Here is a 23,226-nt window from a genome sequence, read left to right as displayed (position 1 = left end):
CAATAATACTTGGAAGGCCATTCTTGGCGACTGGTAGGGCTTTAATCGATGTACAAAATGGTGAGTTAAAGTTGTGAGTGCAAAAAAAGGAGGTAATATTCAATGTTTTTACAGCAACGAAAATTCCAACTTCTTGTAGAGTTGAAGTGGTAAATCAAGGAGAGAACAAGTTGGAAGTCTCTAAGAAAAGATCTGTGGTTAAAACTGGAATGAGAAAAGGGCGTCATCGTTTAGAAAGGTTCTTCAGTGAAAGGATTCGAATGTTACATGAGCAGGGTAAAGTTCTACCAATTTCTAATCATGAGAAACGAGGGCTAACTCATGACTTTGTAACTCTCAAGGATGTGAGGGGTGGTCTTGATCCTAGTTGAATATAAAAAAAAAAATAAGCGTCCGGCTAAATGACGTTAACGACAACGCATTTGGAGGCATTCCAATCTTTTATTTGCATTTTTTATAATTATTAGTTTTATTTAAAGTTTTAGATTATGAAAATTTTAATTTTAGTATTCTGTTTATTTGTTTTTATTTGATTTTAATTTCTATTAAATATGAGACTAATTTGAGTTGCAGCGCTACTTCGGGCTCCGACATAATGAATTAGGGGCTAACCCAAGAATTTTTCTTTCCCCAGTTTCGATTCACCATTTTGATCTGTATCATTTTAAGTATTCTGAGGTGTCAGGTAAGTGTAATGCCCCGAAATCCCTAATGTAGTTTAATGGCTGGATTAGTAGACCGTGAGGGCCATAATTGCTTAATTATGCCATTAAATGATTATATGCATGTTTATGTGAATTATATTATAATATGATGTTAAATGCATGCATGTGGGTCCACATTTCATTATTAGGGTGTTTTGGTAATTTGACCCGTTGATGACATATTTGTGTATTTTGGTGCATATTGTGATTTATGGATGAGATCCCATTATTATGGAGATATATTCAAGCTATTCGGCATGAGACGGTCTTATATTATAAATTAGCGGTTTTTTCATAACGGGGTCATTTATTGGGATATTGAGTAATGAGAATGTTATTTGATGATATATTGGGAGTTATTGAGATCAGGAGGAAATTCTAGGAGTTTTTACTATTATGTCCCCGGGGATGTTTTCGGGACCCCGAGCATTAGGTTTTATTTGAGGTTACTTAAGCCTGAAGTAGTTCGTCAGATAGAATCGTACGTTTAAAACACCTTTCTCTCTCTCCCGTTAACTTTTGTGACGTCCGTGGCAATTTCAAAGAAATCTTGAGTTATAAGAGTTGGAATCAAGCGAGGAACGAGGCATAGCGATCCTAGGAAAGATTAGAAGCTTCTTGACCGAAGGATTTAACGGAAAACAACCCAATCAAAGGTAATCTAAGCTTTAAGTTTTGAGTTCTTAGAGTTTCTAAGCTTTGAATTGGATTTTGTGAATCGTTGAGTTTTTGATTCGTTTGAGTCTCGGGATTTGATGATTTTGGATCATTGGGATGTTTGGGAACTTTGATTTCTAGATTTGGAAATGTTTAGGTATGTTTTTGGGAGGTTTAGAATGGGAGAAAACAAGGTTTTGGCTGGTTTCTGGGTGGGGGTCGCGGCCCTATTCTTGGGCGCCGCAGCCCAACCTCAAAGAAGCAGGTGGAGGAGTTTGGGCGTGCTGGGCGCCGCGGCATTGTGTAGTGGGCGTCGCGGCCCTTTCTCCTTGTGTGGCTGGGGGCCGCGGCACAAGCTTCTAGGGTCGCGGCTCAGGTAGGGTTTTGAGGCCAATCGGGTGTTTTGATCATGGGAACTCAGTTTTAGGCCTCAAGATCGCTCCTACTACCCGGATTAGTGGGATTCGATGTCCCAGAGGTTAGATATTGATTCAGGAACCTTTGTTATTCATTTTATTGATGGTATCCCATATTTGGTTATGACTAGGTGCCGCTAAGGAACTTAAAGGTTGATCATTCTCAAGCGTCGTTCTTATATTAACTCTCGCTCGAATTAGAGGTAAGAAAATTGCACCCTGTGTATATGACATGCATGATTTTTGGTACGGCATGTTGGTTATTAAATGTGGACATTGATTGCATAATAAATGCTTAGCAAATCTTGCTTATCTGTGTATGGCACTGACTAGTCAGGGTCGGCATTGGTCGAGTATTACTGACCTGAGAGTCAGAAACGGCATAAGCGTTGAGAACACAAGGCCAATAAAAGATTAGAACTAATCGATATCAGTGTTGAATGACTCTAGAAGCGTTAATGCTGGACCGACCCTAAGGTTGATGAAACTTATAGGTGCTTGACTAGTCTAGGACTAGTTACTCAGAGCCAAGGCTTAAGGCCTAGGTGACTGCTTGTCACGTGGCTAGGGAGTGGAATCCCATGGTTGTGACTCTATGGTCATGCGGTAGGTTATATTGGTGACCAGTTCATCGAGCACCTATCTTGATAAGCTAGTGAAATGATCACTTATTTGTAAAGCCCCGGTGACCCTATCGTCACATGGCTAGAGGGAAACAGAACCCACCTTAGTGACTTTTCAACTGTCACTCCTTTGTTTTGGACTGAGAGTCCTGAATGATTATTATGATCATTGTTGATATTATAACCATGCAATATTGTGTTTTCTTGCTGGGCCTTGGCTCATGGGTGCTATGTGGTGCAGGTAAAGGGAAAGAAAAGCTCACCCAGCCTTGAGTGGAGAGCTTAGGTGGTGTTGTGTACATATGCGACTGCTTGACCACCACGGCCAAGGAGTTCTCAGAGGAACTAGGGGGTTTACTCTATTTTTGCCACTTAGGTTGGCGGGTTTGTAAATTTGAAACAGTAATGACCATTTTGAGTTGTAAATTACTTGTAAACATTTTTTATGGGCCCATGAACAGTTTTATGTTTTAATTGAAATATATCATTTCCTTTTGATTGATTTTCCACCTTAGCCTGTTAATAATACCTAGAAGCACGTTTTTAACCAAAGAACTCGGGTAGCGAGTTAAATTCACGGTTCACCGTAATGGTCTTGGGGTATCCAGGGCGTTACAGTAAGTTTCTTTTCCTTAGCTTTTATTTTAACATTGGGGACAATGTTTAGTTTAAGTTTGGGGGAAGAAATTTATTGTTTATGTTGTGTTTTGTGTTTTGTCTAGGTTGTTTAGAGTGTTAGTTGAATCAAGTTGACAATGATTAGCCAATGATAATATGATTGAATGATGTGTTGTATAAATTGAATGGGAATGAAGCTATAAAAATCTGTGTGCTTGGTTGAATAGTTCTTTTCATTTTTTTACTTCGTCTACTTAAATAATTGAGAGCTTAATCGTGATTTTTAATAAATTTTTTGTAATTGAAAAGTTTTTATGCTTGTTGAATGTTAAAAATAAAAATTGAAATTGGTTTTGTCCTAGAACTTGTTTGCTTGCTATTTGAGACGAAATCCTAGATGATGCATGCTTAGGAAGATTATTTAGGCAATTATTTGGATTGTTTGAGCCTTTCAAGCCAACCTTGATTTATTAAATCTTTAGTTACCCAATTTTGAGCCTAATTTGATTCTTTTTGTTTAACACTTATTTTGAGCTTATTTGAAACTCTGTTATTTTTCTTTCCCTTTGATATACCATGAGCATATGAAAAGTGATTAGGGGATGGTTTGTAATGGGATTTATTTGTGGAAATTTGTGTCAATAGAAGAAGAAAAGAAATGAGAGAGAATGAAAGAAAAAGAATATTGAATATGAACTACACTCCAATTGAAAATACAAAGAAATAAGTTTGGGGAAGTGTAGTATCATTAGAAAAAAAGAAAAAAAATCAGTTTATGAATTTTCTCTCAAAATAAGAAATATTGGGAAATTTGGGATTGGTTTTTGGGTTTGTGAGTGGATAAAGGTTGAATTGTTTGGTTGAGTGCTTATGGTATATTTTGAGCCTAAATGACTTTTTCATCTACCTTTACCTAGGCCTTTCAATTATAAGCTATGAAAGTCCTATTGATTTCTAAGCATGTGTTTTCTACATTAGTGGAGATTAGTAAGTAAGACCAAAAGACACAACTAGAAACTCGTAATGTCCATAACGAGTTCTAAAATTCGTCTTGGGAATATCTTCTTCCCGTACCTTGAGCTAATGATACCCGGACCGTAGATCAATCTTTGAAAACACGGTCGCTCCTCGGAGTTGATCAAACAAGTCGTCAATCCGGGGTAGCGGGTACTTATTTTTAATCGTTACCTTATTCAGCTCGCAATAATCTATACACATCCGCATACTTCTGTCCTTCTTCTTCACAAATAGAATTGGTGCTCCCCATGGCGAATGGCTCAGTCTAATAAAACCCAAGTCAAAGAGTTCTTGTAGTTGCATCTTTAACTCCTTGAGTTCGATAGGTGCCATCCGGTATGGTGCCTTTGAGACAGGCTCGGTGTCCAGTACTAGTTCGATTGTGAAGTCAATCTCTCGAGTCGGCGGCAGCCCTGGTAAGTTGTTAGGAAATACTTCTGGAAATTCCTTTATGATGCGGACGTCTCCAATCTTTAGTGGTTTCCTTTACCACATCCGTGACGCTGGCAAAAAATGCGTGACATCCTTTTTCTATCATCCTCTGAGCTTTGAGAGATGAAATAAGCGGTGTGCGTAATCCTGAAACTTTTCCCATATAGCATAGTCTCTGACCATCAGGAGTCTCGAACATCACTTGCTTACATCTGCAGTTGATGGTTGCGTCATGCCTTGCTAGCCAATCCATTCCCAGTATCACGTCGAAGTCTTTGATCTCAAGTTCTATCAGGTCTCCTTCTAGTTCTACGTCCTCAATTTTGATCAGTACGCCTCGTACTATTCGTGATGATAGGACTACTTTACCCGAAGGCAACTCTGTTACAAACCTAGTTCTAAATATTTCACAAGGTTTGTTTAATTTCCTTATCATTCCTAACGAGATATACGAGTGAGTGGCTCCCGATTCAAATAATACAGAACATACATTTTTTAGGATAGAAATCTGACCTGTGACTACTTTATTGCTAGCGTCAACTTCTCCTTGGGTTAAGGCAAATACCCTGGCAAGAACCATCTTGTTGTCCCTTTTTTCCTCTGGCTTGAGCTGGGGACACTCTTTCTTTCGGTGACCTTCCTGACCACAATTGTAACATTCCTTGGTGTTTGCATGACACTCACTAGAATGTTTCTTTTGGCACTTAGAGCATCGAGGATGTTCTACATAACCTGACTTATTGCCTCTGTTGTTTGTCCGTGCTCTTTTATCATTATCGGACTGCTTGTTGTCAGGATGTCGTCTCTTCTGACCATTACTATTGTTTCTGGACTGATGGTTGTTGTAGTTGTTGTTTCAACCATTCTGAGGTTGACTCTGCTATTTAGGCTCATGCTTATTGGCCTCATCTTTTCTAACATTCGCCTGAAGCCTTTCTACTTCTATTGTCGTTTCTAGAACATCTGCATAAGTACTATTTCTCGGGTTTGCTAGTTTAACCCCTAGCTCAATATTTGGTCGAAGTCCTCTAACGAACTTGGTAACCCTCAGAAAGACAGTTGGAACCTTTTTTGGTGCAAACTTGGCTAATCGGTCGAATTGTCGAGCATACTCTGCTACTGATAAGTTCCCTTACTTCAGATTAGTGAACTCCTCTGTAACACCCTGGTTACCCCAGGACAGTTACTGTGAACGATGAACCGTGAATTTAACTCGCTACCCAAGTTCTTTGGTTACAAACGTGCTTCTAGGTGTTATTAACAGGTTAAGGTGAAAAACCAATCAAAAGGGAAGGATATATTTTATTTAAAACATAAAATTGTTCATGGGCCCATCAAAACATTTACAAGTTATTTACAACTCAAAATGGTCATTACAGTTTAAATTTAAAACCCGCCAACCTAAGCGGCAAAAATAGGGTAAACCCCCTAGTTCCTCTGAGAACTCCTTGACCATGGTGGTCTAGCGGCCGCATATGTACACAACACCACCTAAGCTCTCCACTCAAGGCTGGGTGAGATTTTCTTTCCCTTTACCTGCACCACATAGCACCCATGAGCCAAAGCCCAGCAAGAAAACACAATATTGCATGAATATAAAATCAACAATGATCATAATAATCATTCAAGACTTTCAGTCCAAAATAGAGGAGTGACAATTGGAAAAGTCACTAAAGTGGGTTCCGTTCCCATTAGCCATGTGACGATAGGGTCACCTGGGCTTTACAAATAAGTAGTCCTTTCACTAGCTTATCAAGATAGGTGTTTGATGAGCTAGTCACCAACATAACCTACCGCATGACCATAGAGTCACAACCATGGGATTCCGCTCCCTAGCCACGTGACAAGCAGTCACCTAGGCCTTTGGCCCTAACTCTGAGTAACTAGTCCTAGACTAGTCAAGTGCTTATAATTTTCATCGACCTTAGGGTTAGTCCAGCATTAATGCTCCTAGAGTTATTCAACGCTGATATCGATTAGATCTAATCTTTTATCGGCCCAGCGTTCATGACGCTTATGCCGTTTCTGACTCTCAAGTCAGTAATACGCGACCAGTGCCAACCCTGACTAGTCAGTGCCATACACAAATAAGCAAGATTTTCTAAGCATTTAATATGCAATCAATGTCCACATTTAATAACCAACATGCCTCAACAACAACCACACATTTCATATACTCAGGGTGCAGTTTTCTTACCTCTGATTCGAGCGAGAATGAATAAAAGAACGACCCTTGAGAACGATCAATCTTTAAGTCCTTTAGTGGTCACCTAGTCATAACCAAATATGGGATACCGTCAATAAATTGAATAACAAAGGTTCCCGAACCAAGATCTAGTCTCCGAGACATCGAACCCACTAAACCGGGTAGTAGGAACGATCCCGAGGCCTAAAATTGAGTTCCCATGATCAAAACACCAATTTGGCCTCAAAAACCTCCATGAGCCATGGCCCCCAGTCACACCAAGAGCAAGCGCCGCGGTGCCCAATACCTAGTGCCGCAGCCCCCAGCACACACAAACTTCACCTGCTTCTTCTTCGAGCTTGGGCCGCAGCCCCCACCCGAGAACCTGCCATAACTCAGTTTTTCTCCACTTTAAACCTCCAAAAACATACCTAAACATCTCAAAATCCAAAAAACAAAGTTCCCAAACATCCAGATGATCCAAAATCATCAAATCCTGAGGCTCAAACAAATCAAAAACTCATCGATACACAAAATCCAATTCAGAGCTTAGAAACTTTAAAAACTCAAAACTTAAAACTTAGATTACCTTTGATTGGATTGTTTCTCGTTAAATCTTTCGATCACGAAGCTTCTAATCTTTCCTAGGATCGCTATGCCTCGATCCTCACTTGATTCCGACTCCTAGAACACAAGATTTCTTCGAAATTGCCACGAACGTCACAAAGGTTAACGGGAGAGAGAAAAATGTGTTTTAATGTACGACTCTTTCTGACAGACTACTTCAGGCTTAAGTAACCTCAAATAAAACCTAATGCTCGGGGTCCCAAAAACATCCCCAGGGACAAAATAGTCAAAACTCCCAGAATTTCCTCCTGATCTCAATAACTCCCAATATATCATCAAATAAACATTCACATTATCCACTCTCCCAATAATTGACCCCGTTATGACAAAACCGCTAATCTGTAATATAAGACCGTCTCATGCTAAATAGCTAGAATGTATCCCCATAATAATGGGATCTCATCCATAAATCACAATATGCACCAAAATACACAAATATGCCCTCAACGGACCAAATTACCAAAATTCCCTAATAATCAAATGTGGACCCACATGCATGCATTTAACATCATATTATAATATAATTCACATAAACATGCATATAATCATTTAATGGCATAATTAAACAATTATGGCCCTCCCGGCCTACTAATCCAGCCATTAAACCGCATTAGGGATTTCGAGGCATTACATCCTCGGCCCTTGTGGTGATGACTGCCGAGTTATAGTACTTTTTGTGGAATAGCTCCACAAATCTGGTCCATGTCATGGTGTCGACATCGTGAATCTTCTGAACTAAGTCCCACCATATTCTAGCATCCTTCTTTAGTAGAGACGAAACGCAGGATATGCGGTCCGCATTCCCGAGATTCATGTGCGCTAGGATCGACTCTACATTTCTGAGCCATTCTTCTGCCTCGAAGGGATCTGTTGTCCCTTCAAAGTTCGAAGCGTGTTGCTTACGAAACCGCTCATAATTTGGCTCCATGTGCTGAGCTGGTATGGCGCATAGTTTTCCATTGGCCATCCCCCATATGGACCAACTTGTTGGGGTGCTAGAGCCATTTGCTGAGGCTGTGGTTGCGGCGAAGGCGGAGACTGAGTCTGTCGTCACTGTTGCTGCAGTAATTCCTCAACTTGTTGTCGAAGTCTGGCAATTTCTGTAGTGTTGTCGACCTGCGGCGGCGGTGCACTTCGGTTAGCCGCAGCATTGGTAGCACGCGTTCCCCTTCTTCGAACTGGAAGGGCTTCATTGGTTTCAGGAGCGATGCTGGAGGCATTGACATTGGTGCGAGCAAACCTTCTGAGCGACAACTTCAGCAGAGTTCTAACAGTCGATAAAAACATGTTAGAACTTACCTTAATAGGCTCTAAAACAAAACTTAATCTAAGCAAACATAACTCGGACCTGTTAATTATGACTTCTTATGAAAAGAATTATATAAGACTTCTTTATAATTAGGGTGTGTTCCTATACTTAGAAAAATAAGCCATGTTTATTATTTTCTAAATGTGTTTCTAATCATCCTATATGAATTCTCAGGCTCGAAACTCGTTGTTGTTCCAAAGTCAACCATATTGAGGGAGGGTTGGGATCAGTAAAACCGTTCCCACTACTGTGGCCCCCTAACTCTCAATATAGAACCTGGTTCATTGATTTGTATCCACCCTCACCGAACTTGGTCATTATTTATTAAATTTATTATTTATTATGATTGCAAAAGAAAATCAAACTCATACATGTTATTCAAAAATAACAATGATATTTATTTGGAAAAAGGTTTTCGCCAAATACAATCATAAAAGCAAAAATAATAAATAAAATAAATAAAGAAACTAATCTAATCTAAAAATCGGGATCTTCTACATCTGACCCTTCATCTAACATATCATCATCTATCTCCTCATAATCATCATTCTCACGAGCCTCAAAATTTCCTCTAGGAAGATTTGTAAAGATTCTATTTTTTTACTCTTTTGTGAATTGGAATTCCATTTTAGAGGTAAACCTAAGTATGAGAAAATAATATCTCATAGCTACTGGTAATTCATCTTCATCATCTATAGTTTCCCATATTTCTTCTAAAGTTGCAATTACAATAGGAAAATCTTTAAAAAAGTCTAATCACTAAAACATATTGCTCCGTTGCTCTCATCATGATTTGTTTAGTTGTTTGGAGGTGGCCTATCTCATTGTGAAATAAAAGTAATCCCCGAGTGATTCTTTCCAATACTCCTACTGTATTCCTTGGTTCTCTAATTCTTTTCAAAGCGTTAATGGCTCGGATATCCTCATAGGTTAAGGCTCCACCATTCTTAACTAAAAACATAAGGCTAAAATGTTAGCTAAACACATAAACACAATAACTGTAACATAAACACTTACCTTGGTGGTTAGATTTGGAGCTTGAGCGTGTGTATCAAGGAGAACTTCATGCAAATGGACCGTTGCTCTGATACCAACTGTAATGACCCAACTATTTCTAAGACCTTGGACCATTAAAACTAATAAACATAGCTACTAATTTAAATAAAACATACATAAGAAATAATCATAACTTTATTAAAAACCCAAAAGAGTATTGTATCAATAGAAAATAACATAAAAGTATAAAATAAAATGATAGAGTACGGGATCCCATTGTTTACAAAACATAAAAACATAACTTTAAATACTAATTTGCGGAATTACATTTAAAAGACTAAAAATAACTTCATCCTCGATCGACACGCAGTCCATTGAATCCATTCATCCTTAACACACAAGCCAAGCTACCAAGAATCCTTCCGCCTCCATAATCATTTTCCTGTATCACACTAAAAATAAAGGAGTGAGCCTAATGCCCAACAAGGAAAATCTACTGATCAATCATATAATATAAAACATAAACATAAGACTATATCAAAAAAATATACTATAAAATATATATCACAACTCTAACCCATGTACATGGTAAACATTGGGATTTGCTAGCTAAGCAATTATAAGCCTCAAAATACATTGAGGTTTGCTAGCTAAGCAACTATAAGCCCTACATAACATAAAAACATTGGGGTTTGCTAGCTAAGCAACTATGAGCCTCAAAATACATTGAGGTTTGCTAGCTAAGCAACTATAAGCCCTAGATAACATATTCATATATATATATATCATAACATAACATATCATAACATAACATATTATAACATAAACATATCATCACATATAAGCATATAAAACTATCCTATTTTCCTTACCAACACCGAAATATTTGAGAACAATGACGGGATTTGGAACACTCCTAAAACCAACAATGAGAATGGTGAGTATTTCTAAAGAAAAGAGATGAAAAGAAGAGAACTAAAACCACTAAGAAGAAACTTACCGAAAAGAAACCTCCAGTTCAAAGAACTTAAACACCTAACCACAAAACCAAAAACAGAAGTTAGGATCTAAAAGAAACTTAATGAAAACTAAGGAATCAAACAGAATAGAACTTATGAATAGTATTACCTTGGATGTACTAGAACCGATATACACTTCAATATCAAAAACACACTTTATCTCACTACCCAAGTGTTTATTAGGGCTGGCAATTTTCGATACGACACGATGACACGACTCGAAAACGACACGAAATAAATGGGTTTGGGTGACACATTTAATTTTCGTGTCATAATCGTGTCGACACGTTTAACACGTTTATTAAACGTGTCATTTTTGGGTCAACCCGCTTAACCCGAAAATGACACGCTTAAGACACATTTAAGATTATATAAACATTTTAATTTATTTATATTATGTTAATCGTGTCAATTTCGTGTCGTGTCATTACACATTTAATTGTGTATTAATCGTGTCAGTTTTAGATTTGTGTCAAATGACAAATTTATTAAACGTGTTATCGTGTCGACACGTGTGACCCGCTAAGATAATCGTGTCGTGTACGGGTTTGGATTTCTGACACGAATAATAATCGTGTCGTGTACGGGTTTACTCTAATCATGTCGTGTCATAATCGTGTCGACACGATTATGTCACGATAACACGAATTGCCACCCCCTAGTGTTTATAAAGCTTAAGATAGTAAAGTTTTTATCCCAAAACCCAAGTGTATCTCTCTATAGAAATCCTAGCAGCTTGAAGGCTATGAACACAGCTTGAAGAATGAAGAAAAATGGCTGAGTACTAGGTCCTATTTATAGAGTTCAATGGATGAAAATATCTCCTTTTAGCTTGAATAAAATAATGAATATTAAATGAAAATATTTGAATATTCGGTCAATCAGATGCTTAAGACTTGGTCAAAAACGTTCAGAGGCAAGTCAAGAGGTTAAGGGATGAATCAAGCTCGGATTCCTCAGAGTTCGAAAAACTACTTCTAGGACCGATATATCGCCCACCCTAGGTGATATATCGCCTGACCCTATATCCCGAGTGTTTGTGGTTTCGTTCGTGCGAAGTCAATGTGTTTTCCATATCTCCTGTTTGGCGATATATCGCCCCTATAGTTGCGATATGTCGGCATACGTAGATAATTTAAACATGTTTTTGCACAAATTTAGGATGATTAGAGTTGATTAATCAGTTTTGACTGAGTAATATGTGATTCCAGCAGGTTCTGGAAGGTTCTAGAGCTTCTAGATACTTCTATTATTGAATTATCCATTTAAAATGCTTAAGTCCTCAAATAAACAAGATTGTGACAAGTGTCATGCTCTTAATGGCTTTATCTAAACCTTAGGTTATAATTAAAATATTTCTATGACCAAAAATATTAATCAAACCTTATGTTATAATTAATATTTCTAAACTATAGGTTAAAGTTATAAAATCCATAACCATTGCTACAAGTGTCCTACTAAGTCCTGGTTTGAACCAAAATCCATGAAATCTAAAATACTACAAACTACTACTAACTATCTAGTTAGTTAAGTAAATATTCTGGAACATTACATGACTCCACTATAGACTCAGAATTGCACTCTTGAATTCATAGAACGCTTTACACCAAATGTAAATACGTTATCCACTGTTATAACCATAACCATCATTCAATCATCTATAGATGATCTACTAATGAGATGGGTGAAAATTATCGTTTTACCCCTCATTGGTATTTTATCCTTAACTCCCACAAAGTTCCTTGTAAATGATATTTTCGTAAATTTAATTACAGAAATGAGTATTCTTTCATTTAACACTTGAACTGGGCTATAAGGAAATCATCATTTCACTTCTTAAACAGAAGTTATAGATTTCATATCTATGAAAAATACTCCCACTCAATTATACTACCAAATCTTCAATATGTAAGTATGAGCTAGTCCGTAGGGTAAGCTGGTAACGAACAAATCAAAAGACTTGAATAATACAATTACCATAATATTAATCACTTAGAATTAAGATTGAATTGACCTACGGTCAACGTTGTGATATGATTAGATTAGATAATAGCGATACTTACTTATCTGCTCAATAATCAATATCGGTCCATTCCCATGTAACAAAACACATCTGATCTTATATACTTGGTCAATGTCCTGGATAGGATATCACACCAGATGTGTAAGTAGATCTTATCGTAGATTACTCAATCAGAAAAATCCAGTGTACTAATTTAATCTTAGGACAAAATGATTTTGAACATATAATTACAATTATAATCTACTGTGACTGAGTCACTATAAATTGCAACTATACATATGTTCGAGATTTTATAAACGTTTGCATTAATAATAATTAATCATGTAATAAAATATGTAAACAACGCAATTTGATTGAACAAAATTATTTCTACGGCTTTATTGATAATGAATGAATTACATCAGAAATGTGATTTTATAAGGGCATAAAACCCAACATATGTTTGGCTAAGGTTATCCATTGGAGGATTCTTTTCCAGATCGTGAAGTAGTAGCATCACAGAAAGCCATCTACAGCTTGTGAGTCAGAAATGCTCATTACACAATTTGTGATGTCTTTTTGACTTTATATTTAATACAATTCTATGTAATTTGTAGGCTTATTGAGGAGTTTTTGGACAAGTTTGGTGGCACAAGCCAAGGGCTAACCTTGCAAATTTGAAGTCTGGTTCAACTTCCTTGTTATCCCAAAGGATTAGGAAATCTTTATGAGACCATTTTTTTCCATTGTACCTTCAATATTTTTTTTATAGATTTATTTTGTAATTCTTTCAAAAGTATATTTATGTGAAATACATAAGAGTTTAGTGATGACTTTAATTCGAGTATTCTACCATCTCTTGATTGCTCTTATCACAATGTCCAAATAATCAATGTTTGTCTTGATAATCGATATTCTTTTTTTGGCAATAAAGTATACATTCTTTTCAATTATTCAGTGTAAAAAATATATATAACATTTTGGACACATAACTTTCATTTTATTGATCCTATATCGTTTCATTTTTTTTATTGACACATAAAACTCTCTATAATAGATAGTTGTGACACTTGCCAAATCGGTCCTAAACATACATAGTTTTGACTAACTAAGCAATTGGCTCACTTTCCCTCAAAAACTTTTCAATATCTTCCTTTTCTTTTGCCATATTCTTGGGCTCAAGTTCCCTCTTCAATCTATAATAAACAATGATATGGGGAACCATATCCTTTTAAATCAATTCCTTAAAGAAAGAATAAGCATGTTCAATTCCCCCACTCTTGTAAAGCCCACTAATCATTTTAGAATATGCTGAAATTTCAATACTTATATCGTTGTTAAACATATGGTTGAGTAGAAAGTCAAGCATATTCATCATCCTCTTCTTGCAGCACATCTTCAACAAGGTAGCATAGTTTTAAGGTCTGGTTTGCAAGATTCATCTTTCATATTCTTAAGCAATTTCAGAGCTTTCTCTTCTTGTGAATAGGCAGATGTTCGACGGAACCATTCAGGAGTGAGGAGAAGCTACAAAAATGAAAGAGGAAAGAAAGCTGATAGGAATGTTAAAGCTGCTACTTGATAAAAAGAAATGAAAGGTACTTAAAAAAAATAATAAAAAAAGAAATCACTAAATGATGCACGTTGGTTTACAAATAAAATACATTAAATATAAAAATCAAGCGCCCCAAATCGTATTATAACCAAACAAAGCACAACCCTCAGATTCAAAAATCAATGGCTAATAAAATGCTCTCACGTGTAGGGGAAAATGGGTGCCCTCGCTTAAGCAATGTAGTATATAATATATATATATATATATATGTATGTATATAAATACTAGAAAATAAACCGCGCTTTGCGGTCCTTTTAGAATTTCTTTTTTCAAAAAGTAAAACTTGTGTTAAATGGAATAAAAAGAATAGAAAAAATTCAGTAAAATTGACATGATTAATATGAGAATTCAAATTTATTATCATTTTTATGGTCTTTTTTCTTTATTTTTTATAATAATTTTTTTTAGAAAATAAGTTATAATTTTTGTTTGTAGCAAAAAATAAATCATAATTAACTATATAGAAAATTTTATATTTATCTATATATATATATATATATACTTCTGACTCAATTGTCCTAAATTACTACAAAAGAGTCTAAAAAAAAAACTATAAAAGAGTCATATATGTCTTTTAAAAAATAAATGTGGAAACACAAAAATTTGTTGAGAAATTTTTTATCAATTAGCAAATACAATTTTCTTTTGTGAAGATGAAAATAGACTGGTCAATAAAAAAATTTACAATCTAAAAGCATATATTGATTCCATCCATGATAATTTCGTCGTCTTTGGTGGCCACCACTAATATCATGCTTACTCTTTCGGAAAAGAAGACCACACACAATCTCATTTCTAGTCACTTCAATTTAAAGCTATGTACATAGTATTTTTAAGTTTCTTCTAAATATGTTAGTAATTTGACTACTTATTTGATCTAGAATCAATTTAAAAGTGGTTTACTCCTCGAGTGTATGAGAAGACCAATCATAAAGAGAGACAAATATACAAAATGACTGAATAAATCATTTTATAATTTTCTCATTTCCTTTCTAGACATTATGTAAATTGGTATTCAATTTGTATTAAAATTATTTATAATTACATTTGAAAAGCAAGATAGGTGAAAAGAAATCTTACAAGAAATTTAATAATAATATTAAGTGTTCCAATAATATTTTCTTTAATTACTAATGTGTCCCTATTATTTTACTATAACTGCATATTACTTCATAATTGACATTAATGATAATAATAAATAAATCTGAATAAAAAAATAAACGGTTTAAAACAATTAGAATACATTAGATGAACAAAATACTTTTAGATTTGAAACAATATTGTTTAAAATAATTTCTAAATTAATAGACAGATGTTGACAACTCACTTTTCATTACATATTTTATTTTTGTTGTTTATTTTTTACTTTTACAATCATAGTTTAGAAGATCTTTTTTTATCTAATATAGAGTTAGTCTCATGTAGCTATGTTTTCATCATTCCAACTATATATTTTACATAATATAGATCACTATATAATAAGTCTAGTATCTAGATCACAAAAATGTTTTTTTTTTTTTTTGTAGTGGTGAGAACAAACCGTAAGAACTAAAATCGATTTGACCTTGGAACATCAACACTCTCCACCTACACGCAAGAATCACATGTCCATCTTTCATTATGAACTGAGAAATAGAATAATAGATCAATAACGTACTCGAAAACATAAATATAGTAACTATATTATTATCACAAAGTATAATTTATTAAGACAAAAAGAAAAATCATTTCAGAATATTAAGATGCGTGGAGAGAATAACATACCTATTGTGGAGCTTACCATAAAAAATAAATGCAAATGAGCCAACATCAAACCTCATTTTAATACAGAATTGCATCCATTAATCCACTCACCTCAGAATCTTTCTTAATTCTATAAATCATGTAAGGCTCATTCTACATATCATCACCAAAATTTACGATCAAATAATTATATAAAATGTTTTAATAGCAAATACAAATACCTGAGTATATAATTTAAATAAATAATGAAATCAATTAAATTGAAAATGACCTGTACAACTTTGATTGCTTTGTGAGTGATGTGAGAAGATTCCTCTATCTAATTATACTTTGAATTCTGAATACATTTCTTCTTTATGTTCTTGTTTTCTTTTCCTTTTTTGTTTTGTTTCAATCATAATTTCTAGAATTATATTTATATCTATTTTTTAAGCATGGAAAATGGGGAGGGATATTTGAATCGTTAAATTGTCTGGGGAAAGGAAACTAATGGGACTTTTCCTCTAATCAATACTCATAATTAAAATCCTTAGCGCATTGCAAGTAGATGCACCGTTTTTCGAAGGTTATAAAAATAGTGGATGTATATTTCTTCATTTATAAATGATGTGAAATACCAAAAGATTGTGACATTTCTTCTCTCTTTGGTTATTGATAACTTATTATTAGATATTAAATTAGTTAGATTAACACATATATATGTCATAAAATACATAAAACTATCATCAAATTGGATAAAAAGAATGCAAAAATTTTAGGCTGCCAACTCATCATGTTTAGGCTTGGCTTTATATAAGTATATAAATATATGAAAGACTTCTCAATTGTTATTATCTATAAATAGGTACTAACAATTATGATGATATGGCAACATAGTGACTTGGTATAGGAAGTCACCAACATGTAAATATTTTTTTTCTACATTAATTTCGAATTTAGTTTTTTTTTTGTCATAATTAATGTTGTTTCCAACTAATAAGAGACACTAGTTATATTTATAAATTGACATGCATTTGAAAAATGAAAAGTTTACAATATTATATTTTCATAATAAATACACGCTTTTCATCAGGTAACCCTTCCAAAAATTTGAAAAAATAATTTTTTTTAAATATATATATAATATTATAACATTTTTAATGATAATTGTTGACCACAATTTTGGCCAATTGCGAGTAGACGCAAAAAGACAATAAACCTTGAATATAAAATAAAAACACAAGTAATTTTATAGTGGTTCAACCCCAATTTGTTGGTAATAGCCTAATCCACTTGGAGTTGTGATATATGTATCCTACACTTAAGATTAGATGAACCTGAGTCAACAAAGTTTCTTAAGTGTAAGTAGAAAAATACAAAGTTTCTCTCTCTAGAGAATACAAGCTTTCTCTCTCTAAGCTCTCTCAGAAAATGCCCCAAGAATGCCTCAAGTAACAGTCCCAAAATTAGAGAGTTTCCAAGTCTAAAAAATATCTGATCCCCCTCAATGATGCCATGAGCCATTTATTTATAGGTTCATTAATCGTACATGAGAAATATCCCGTTTTGACGGGGTCATTGGTTGTTTCAACCAACTTTAATTAATAAAACACAAATAAATTCAAATTACAACAATATGGCTATTATTCTGGGATATCTGAGAGATTCCCGCAGTAGTTGCGAATGATTTGAGATAAAGTTGTTACTGAGGCTTTACTGAAGAGTCACTAGACGGTAACTTCAGAGATTCTGATCCGTCGACTGACCAAATCTGTAGCGACCCAAATTTGCTAATAAGGCTTAGGGCCTTGATTAGCGTGCCTGGAGGGAAATAAGTGAATTATTGTTATAATATGTGAACTTATGTGAATATGTGATTAGAGATGCATGTTCAGTTGAATTAAATATGCATGTGGGCCCCGTTTGGATATTAGGGGCATGTTTGTAATTTTAGCTCGATGAGGGCATAAATGTGATAATTGTTATAATTGTGATATATTGTGATATATCTGTGTAGCACGATCCGAGACAGTCCTTGGGAGTTGTTAGCCAGAAAGTCACAACGGGGTTGAATATCTGACTCGGGACAAGTCGAGGGGTATTTCGAGTATTAGATGTTTTATGGGGTTATCGGGTTATGGAAATAAATATTTGGAGATATATTTGAGGTTAGAATATTTAGGAGGGAATATTGGGGAAATTTACCATTTTGCCCTCAGGGACGTTTTTGGCACCCCAAGCCTTGAGGTAACCTTATAGACTTAAGTTAAATAAAACAAAATATAGGAAACCCTCATAATTCTCTAAATTGACTCTTTCCTTCTCTCTCTCTTGAAGTTGTCTTCTCTCCTTTGGAAGCTTGGGGAAACCTTGGTGAATCTAATCAAAGAGAATTTCAGCTGGGATTTTGGGAGCTAGAGGCTTGGAGCTTAGGGAACTAGTCCAGGGATTTAATTCAACTTAAGGTAAGCTTTAATCTCAGTGAATTGTATTGAGTAGCTGCTGGTTTTTCTTAAAGTTTGCATGTGTGTTGGGTGAAGAATCATCTTTGAGTTTGATGAGGTTTTGAGTTTGAATTCTTGTTAGGTTTTGTTGCTGAATCCATGGTATAACCTCTGTGATGATTAGCTTGAATTGTTGGGTTGATTTTGGGGTTAATTGGATTGGTTTTCGTGGTAAAAATGGAGGATTTTTCTGGGTTCGAAGGGTCGGGCCGCGGCATTGTTCTTGCTAAGCCGCGGCCCTCTGAAGCAGAATGATGGCCTGGAAGAGGGGCGGTGTGACGCCCCACGTCACTATGGCTGCTTTCTGGAATGACGACTAGCCCTACAAACCAACACGAGTCTTTTCAGCGTGCTTTGTCCTCACTCACATGCTTCCTAGGAAAACTTCCTAGGAGGTCACCCATCCCTAGATTACCCCAGGTCAAGCACGCTTAACTTTGGAGTTCTCAAGTGATGGGCTACCGAAAAGAAGATGCATCTTGTTGATATAGGTAGTACCCATCAATCCATTTAAGCCCTCTTCAACTATGTAGTCCCATACCTACACAGTCTTAGAATCATCACACTTGACCTTCCCCAGGCGATGTGGGATTGCACAGCTTACCCGGTCTTTCCCCTTACGGATCACGGGATTCTGACTGTCACAATCACCCCCCCTTACGGGCCCGACGTCCCTGTCGGCCACACTTCCGGCTGGGTCAAGGCTCTTATACCATTTGTGACGCCCCACGTCACTATGGCTGCTTTCTGGAATGACGACTAGCCCTACAAACCAACACGAGTCTTTTCAGCGTGCTTTGTCCTCACTCACATGCTTCCTAGGAAAACTTCCCAGGAGGTCACCCATCCCTAGATTACCCCAGGTCAAGCACGCTTAACTTTGGAGTTCTCAAGTGATGGGCTACCGAAAAGAAGATGCATCTTGTTGATATAGGTAGTACCCATCAATCCATTTAAGCCCTCTTCAACTGTGTACTCTCATACCTACACAGTCTTAGAATCATCACACTTGACCTTCCCCAGGCGGTGTGGGATTGCACAGCTTACCCAGTCTTTCCCCTTACGGATCACGGGATTTTGACTGTCACAGGCGGGCCGCAGCATACCCTAGCTAGGGCCACGGCGCACCTGCCCTGTTTTGGGGCTGCTCTTGGGTTTGGGGGCGAGCCGCGGCATGGCCTCATGGGGGCGCGACTCTTAGTGTATTTTTGGGCTTTAAAGTGTGTTTAGGCTTAGGAAATCAAAGGTTAAGTCTTGGGATGGATTTTATCACCCGGATTGATAGAATTCAAGGTCACAGATATTAGAATTATGGCTCAAAGTTATTTAACAGATTAGAACTTGATGGATGAATATTATTAATGCGTTGTGACTAGGGTTTCGGCGAGGCTCGGATTAGGGATCTATGCTCGGGACGTCAGTTCTTGGAAAGCTCGGGACACAGGTAAGAAAAATGTTGTATCCGTAGAACTTGTATGCAGGGCACGACCCAGTATGATTGTGTTGCAGGGCGTAGCCCTTTGATTGAGTTTATTCGTGTTAAGTATTTTCTTTATTATGTTATGTGTGCATATATGTGAATGAACAGCAAGAGCCAGGAACGGCGAAGGCCGAGAGCAGCAAGGCCGGGAGCGGCGAGGGGCCGAGAACGGCGTTAAGCACATGGAGTGCAAGGCCGAGTGCGGCAAGGGGCCGGGAGCAGCGTTTAGCACGCGGAGTGCGAGTTGCCAGGGAGAGACCCTAAAGGATACATGGGATATTCTTACGGTGCGGACCACGAACCTAGGGCTTGGTAAAGCGCCTGGGACGGCATGGTCGTATGTGTATAGCATGTTGATAGCTTGTTTATATGCTAAGTGTTGATATGCATATGTTATCTGCTTGTGAGGGTTTTCTTGCTGGGCTTCGACTCACGGGTGCTCTGTGGTGCAGGTAATGGCAAGGGAAAAGTCGACCAACCATGAGTACGGAGAGCGTGAAGCAGCGCGTACATGTGTTGGCATGCCTGGCTACCACGGCCAGGGGTATTTTGGGAGATGATTGTACTAAACCTAGATTTTTCCGTTTAGCCGACTCTGTTTATAATTATGTGTTGTAAATATTTCTAAACAATATTTTGGGATCCCAAATGTTAAACTCTTTATGTTTTTCAGTGATTGGAAATATTTTCAAAGTTTATGACCCTGTTTATTATTTAATTACACTTTTGTCTTAAAACCTCGATTAGCGAGTTAAAAGCATGTTGTAAACTCACTTAGTAACAGCTCTAAGGAAGTAAGGTGTTACAAAATCTATCCCCGAAGTGACTGGTCAGCTAAAACAACTCACCGGTCGGCCAAAGCACACTACCGGTCGTGCATGGAAAATCACACCACTGGTCGGGCATGGGCATGGCACACCACCGGTCGGGCATGACAAATCACACCACTGGTCGGGCATGGCACACCACCGGTCTAGCATGGCACACCGCTGGTCGGGCATGGCACACCACCGGTCTAGCATGGCACACCGCTGGTCGGGCATGGCACACCGTCGGTCGGCCATGGAAAATCACACCACTTGTCGGGCATGGCACACCACCGGTCGGCTAAACTTATTCCTGACCAGTAATATCACAACTCATCAGGTCAATTCTCAACCTTTTCACCTCTTTAAATAACACATTTATTGACTATTAATGTATCATTTATTGACCATGCCCTGCCACTTGTCCATCCGATTGCCACGTCATTGAACGAAATTTTGGGGATAACATTTGCCCCCCAAGTTTATCATATGATTTTCTCATATGATAAACTTTTCTTCTAACTCCTTGCAAGGATCCACAATAAATTTAATAATTATTGTGTCTTAAAATTCCAAAAATGACCTTCTATATTCTCCCGGCTTTTCAAGTAAACCCACGATTGAACTTTTTAATCCATGAAAATGGTAGTCATCAGTTTCCCTTCTTCCATCACACTTTCGGGTTCATGGGTTTATATGAACTTTGAAGTTTTCTTGAAACTTTTTGAAACCCTTGAAGTTCCCCCTTTGATCTTGTTGTTGTACTCCATGAATAGGAAAACGTGTTTGTGCTCCACGTTTTTTAGTAAACTTGTGCTTGCTTAGCCGATTGGAAATGCCTATTTGGTCCTCGGGACCCAAATAATTTCTTAACTACTGGCCCTTGGGTGCTTTGTATTCTGTTGTTCGAACGCATGCCTTGCTCCTCGGACACCACTTCTCAAATATGCCCAACCTCTCAGACACGCAGCCTCGGACGTGCCCAGCTCCTCGGGAATGCTCCCATCCGCTCGGGGCATGCAAGCTCTTCAGACAGCTGCCCCTCGGCATGCTCGGCTCCTTGGCACGCGGCTCCTCGGACAGCAGCCTCGCGATGTCCTCCTCCAGCCGCTCGAACACGGAGCTCCTCGGATGGCCAGCTATTCGGACACCCATCCTGGCAGGCGCGCAGCACTTTGGATGCGCCAGTTCCTCGGACTAGCATCCCCTTGGATGCGTACCCCCCTCGGTGTGCCCCTCGAGCCGCTCGGACACGGGGCTATTCTAGCCCCTCAGGCACGCGGCACAGCCACTCGGGCACGTGGCATAGCCACTCAGGGGCATTGCACAGCCCCTTAGACACACACCTAAGCCTTATCCCTCCGAACACCATTCGACACTTAAAACAACTTGTTTGAATCTTTCAAAAGTATTATTACTTCCCTAAATGCATTTCTTTGGGAAAATTTATTTCTCTTCTCAAAGAAATTATTTTTGCAGAGTAGTGTATATATTTTTTGTTTTTCATTCATTTTCTGTTTGGTTTACTCTAGGGACTCATCACTGTTAGTCATGCTCAACGCCAAGCAGTAGACTATAAGGAGCTGGCCAAGGTCTTGAATGATCAATTGGTGGAAGCCCAGGCAAAGATTAAAAGTTTGACGAAATCTGAAGAAGATCTTCAATCCAAGGCCGAGTAGTCAGAGAAGACCATTGCCAAGCGAGATGGATTTCTAAGGGAGTTGGCTGATGAGAATAAGAAACAAATCCCAAATGTTGACTGACCAGCTAGAAGAATGACTCGTGAGAATGAGAAGCTGAAACAAGACAAAGAAGCTGATCTTGCTCGTTATGAGGTGATTTGTTTCAATTTCTTCTACCAGATATGGAAGCTGAACAAGCCCCTCAACCTCGATTTTCTCTCAGAAGAGGCAAGGGCAGAAGAGCTTGCCAAATGCGAGGCAAAGGCCATCGAGGAGGTAGCTAATCCAGCTGACACTGTGCCTGCCTCTCTTGCTCTATCATTCCGACCAGAGGAGGTCCTGGATGTAGACGACGGTGTTAACCAGACAGGGACTTGTTTACCCGACCAGTAGACACTCTTAGTCGACCTGAGAGCTTCTTATCCATCAACAGAGTTTCCTACTCAACCAGTGAAACATGCTCAGCCGACCAGGGAAGTTGTATCTGCTCTCCCGACCAGGAAAACTTTGCACTTGACAAGCTGAACTTTGTATCTGGCTAGTAGTTTACTCTTTTTTCTTATACTTTTGTGAAGACAACTACTGCTTAGCAGCTTGATATTTTTCTCGTAAGGCCGAGCTGTTGGCATTTATACTTTACTTTTCTTCGCTAACTTGAAACATTCTAAGTCTTTTTAGACTTAAAACATTAAAAGTTTTTTGTGAATAGTAAAGTCACTCTGATATATGTCTTATATTTTCGCATGAGTACTTAGTTTTCTAACTTAGAAATTCTAGACATTTCATAAGTCCTTACTAAGTATACTTTCTCA

Source organism: Humulus lupulus, chromosome 7 (genome assembly GCF_963169125.1).
Source record: "Humulus lupulus chromosome 7, drHumLupu1.1, whole genome shotgun sequence".
Lineage (NCBI taxonomy): Eukaryota > Viridiplantae > Streptophyta > Magnoliopsida > Rosales > Cannabaceae > Humulus > Humulus lupulus.
Note: the sequence above shows the minus strand (reverse complement) of the source record.